Source organism: Lucilia cuprina, chromosome 2 (genome assembly GCF_022045245.1).
Source record: "Lucilia cuprina isolate Lc7/37 chromosome 2, ASM2204524v1, whole genome shotgun sequence".
Classification (NCBI taxonomy): Eukaryota; Metazoa; Arthropoda; class Insecta; order Diptera; family Calliphoridae; genus Lucilia; species Lucilia cuprina.
This window is the reverse complement of record NC_060950.1, coordinates 12,097,349-12,102,257: the sequence shown is the minus strand read 5'-3', so window position 1 is coordinate 12,102,257 and position 4,909 is coordinate 12,097,349.

The following is a 4,909-nucleotide window of genomic DNA, read 5'->3' as shown; positions in this document are numbered from 1 at the left end:
CATCATCATCATAATATCATTTGGTAATGTCATCATTACAATAACTACATACATACAAACATATCGTATGTACAGTAGGGAGAACCTTGTTGGTATTGTTTAGGAATAATAAGTCGAAGATTTTGTATATTTTTATCTATCTATCTATCTATCTATCTATCTATCTATCTATCTATCTATCTATCTATCTATCTATCTATCTATCTATCTATCTATCTATCTATCTATCTATCTATCTATCTATCTATCTATCTATCTATCTATCTATTTATCTATCTATCTTTCTATCTATCTATTTATCTATCTATCTATCTATCTATCTATCTATCTATCTATCTATCTATCTATCTATCTATTTATCTAACTATCTATTTATTTATCTATCTATCTATTTATCTATCTATCTATTTATCTATCTATCTATCTATCTATCTATCTATCTATCTATCTATCTATCTATCTATCTATCTATCTATCTATCTATCTATCTATCTATCTATCTATCTATCTATCTATCTATTTATTTATCTATCTATTTATCTATCTATCTATCTATCTATCTATCTATCTATCTATCTATCTATCTATCTATCTATCTATCTATCTATCTATCTATCTATCTATCATCATATCTATCATTGGGGACGACCCTATTGTAGTCAAAGTATATACACCTAGAAAATACAAAAAAAAACATAAGCACGCGCTTATATACAAATAACACATACACTTACCTGTATGATAACAGACATTTATAGGCAATTTCTACATACACTGAAACATTTGTTCATAGATATATAGTTATAAGTCTATGTACATTGACTTGAAAGAAGAAGAAGAAGAAGAAGTAAAACAATAAACAACAAAACACAAAATTAAGAGAAGCCTAACAAAATACTTCAAATCTACAACCAAAAGTGGATCAGAAAACTAAAAAAACCCCATCAAACTTTTTTGTATACTCAAGTGTCTAAGTTTATCTATTTCCGGCAAATCGGAGGGTTTAGCAATAATAAAAAAGGAAACCAATTGAATTTGTTGTATTTATTTTTTATTTTTAAGAAAATTTTTTTAAACTTATTTTTTTATGTATGTACAAAAATTCTGCTTTTTTCGAAATTTATGGAACGATATTGCTTATTTGATATAGAACTGCTGGGTTTCACACATAACTATGTATGTATATATGTATTTGTAAATGATTTATTTGTATGTAGCGGTAAATATTCATTTACACAGTATGTTTTTGTCATATTATTAGCACTAAGTTATTGGTTAGGGGTAAAGGTTCTTATGGCTAAGCTTTAAGAATTTCCAAGTGACAAAGAATAAAGTTGAAATATTTTAAAAGTAAACCTATGATTTCTATGGTTTCCATGTATAGTTTTTCTAAGTAATCAGTTGCAAAAACCGAGTAGTTTGACAAGCAGGAAAATTAACATAAAGCATATCTTCTTTATATTCACACATATATTTTTTAATGCTTTTATATGACATCAGACCCACTGTCCTTACAACAACTATACCAATGAGAAAAAATATCAACATTTTATGACACAAACTTCATTTTATAAAACACTTAAGACATACATACATATTCTATTCTAAAGTTATACAAATTTCCAAAAACAAACAAAACAATTGCAAAACTTTTGTTCATACATATATTAAAGCCATAACATCATGCATTCCCATTTCCCTAAGTAGTTGTTATTTTTGTTACATTATCATTTAATAAGTTTGTTATTAATTGTTGAAGCGATTTAGTTTTATCTGTCTTTAAGCCCTTGAAATATTTTTAAATATTAAATTAAGTAGTCGTAATATTAATAAAAACAATAGTAGTGGTATTTGTTAAAATAAACATTTGCATTGTCAAGTCAGTCAGGTGAAATATAAACAAAACATTCTTATCAATATAATAAACAATTAATTGTATAATTCCATAAATAAATAAATGATTTTATTTGTTTTCAAACACCTACCTAAAGATTAGATTTAACAATAAGAATTAAATAGCTTGATTCCAAAATTATATGGGAATTTTGACCTAGGTCGTGTTGTGATGGTAAAAGGTGTAATCACTTCATTAATGACTTGTAGAAATTTATGATTAGCAAAGATATTATGTTAATTAAGTTAACTGAACTAGAACTGAACTAGAACTGAAGTAGAACTGAACATGAACTGAACTAGAACTGAACTAGAATTGAACTAGAACTGAACTAGAATTGAACTAGAATTGAACTAGAACTGAACTAGAACTGAACTAGAACTGAACTAGAACTGAACTAGAACTGAACTAGAACTGAACTAGAACTGAACTAGAACTGAACTAGAACTGAACTAGAACTGAACTAGAACTCAACTAGAACTCAACTAGAACTGAACTAAAACTAAACAAGAATTGAACTAGAACTAAACTATAATTAGACTAAAACTGGGTATCGAAATTTAAACTTAATTTTACACTCCAACTTTTTTGTAAATTTAAACTAGATCTAGAAATTAGGGCATAGACCTCGTTAAATTGTAAATTTCTGATAAAATCAATTAAGTTTTTGTATTTAGAATAAAGTGGGTGTCTTTCATTTCACAAAAGTTATATTTAATTTAGACATGATATCAACATTTCTAGTTATTAGCTGGCAAACATTTAAATATTAATGAACTAAACTGTAGGCCTATTAGTTTAAAGCTTTAATTTATATTAAAACACCGTTATAAGGAAATTATACAAAATTAGCATTTTTCAAATTATTTATAACAAAACATTTTGCATGTTATTAAAAATAAAAGAACAACATGCTTAAAGGTTAAAAAACTTTAAATGAAAGTGTAAATTTTATTTTGGCATAAAAAGTTAAAATTTGCTTAAACAAATACAAAAAACACAATGAAATTAAAAAAAAAATAAAAGAATTTTAATAAATAATAGTGAAAAAAGACTAAATATATTTTATTGTTAAGAGAACTTAAGAAAATTCTTAATAAATGCAACCCACTGTATTACAAATAATAATAACAACACACAGCTAGTACAAACGAACACTACGGCAATTACTGCTATCACTGATGATATTTATGTATGTTTGTCAGTATGCAAGTACTTGATACAATAACAACAACAAACTTAGTATGTACATTTTTTTTGTAGGTAAAAATAAAAAAAGTATAAATAAAAAGTAATAACAAAAGAGAATACTCTTTTTTTTGTCATATACTTGTATGTATAAATGTAGATACGAGTAAGAGTACAAACAATCAAACAAACATTTATATAAAACCAATATTTATGTATAAACGTGTGTATAGTTTGTATCAATGCACAATATCTGTATGTATGTATGTACATATATAAAAAAATGCAACAATAATAACGTAGAAAAAAGTGGAGCAGCAAGTAATCAATGTGTTTTTTGTTTTTGTTGTAATTTGTTGTTGCTGCTGCTATTTTATTGTTTTTATTATTCGATTTTGTTATAGTAGTTACTCAAAAAAGGCAGAAGCGGCAAAAAAAAAACAACAAAACTACATTTTTACATTTATAGAGAGACGGACAAACAGACTAAATGACTAACTGACTGACTGGTACAAGTAAATAAACGAGTAAACGTCAACGGTTGACAACATTTTTGTTTTATTTTTTTTTTTTTTTTTTTGTAACAAGCACGAAAGTAATCTACTAGGTATAACAACAATAATAACAACAAAACTACCCATAATAACAATAGGCCACGGGAGCAAATTTAAATTTATACGTGTGTAAGTAAATTTGTATATAGAAATGTATATACATAGATATGTATATATACTCTCTATGTAAATTAAAGGAAAGTATATGACAACAACTAAAATGAAAGACACCCATACAAAATGACAATAAATAGCAGGAAAAACAAAAATGTACAAAAATTTAACTTATGCACTATGGTCTGATAACATTTTGTTAGAAACCATAACAAATAAATCAAATTATAACAAATCGTGACAATCGAAATCTTTTCAAATATTTTTTTTAACAAGTTGCAAAGTCGATCATGAAATACATCTAAAAACGTCATATTTTATGGAATTTTAGATTACAACAAATAACAATATTGAAATTTTATACTAAAAATGCAAAAACAACAAACACTTAGTTGGCGCAATGAGGGAGAAAAGTAAATGATGGTAATCATAAATAATAAAAAAAGCAAAAAAAGTAACAAAAAACTAAAAAAAATATAAATACTTTAATAATTGACAGTTTTTGTATTATTTTTTTGTTTATTTTAATTCAATTTAAAAGTAATTTATGAATTATTAACAAAATGCGCGTATGTTTAAAAAGTTTTATTTAAAAAAAACTGCATTAATATACTTATAAAAACGTTTTGATATTCATATATAAATTAGTTTAAATCATTTTAAAGCAAACATCACACAACAATAACAAATTAAAGGCATTAAATTGTTTATATGTACTTATGTATGTTTGTCAGGGCAGTCAGCCATTTAACAAATGCATAGCGAGAATATATTCTCTCTCTCACACACACACATACACATACCTAAATATAATTGCACATTAATGTCGAATGTGACAAACATTCAATCCTATAAATAAATTAAATCAGACATGGAAAATTTAGTATTATAGTAAGTTGAATAAGTATAAGAGAATATGTATAGTACTAATCAGTACTCCGGTCTATAGTCTAGTCTATAGTCTAGGCTATAGTCTAGTCTATAGTCCAGTCTATAGTATAGTCTATAATCTAGTATATAGTCTATAGTTTAGTCTATAGTCTAGTCTATTGCCTAGTCTATAGTCTAGTCTATAGTCTAGTCTATAGTCTAGTCTATAGTCTAGTCTATAGTCTAGTCTATAGTATAGTCTATAGTATAGTCTATAGTCTAGTCTATA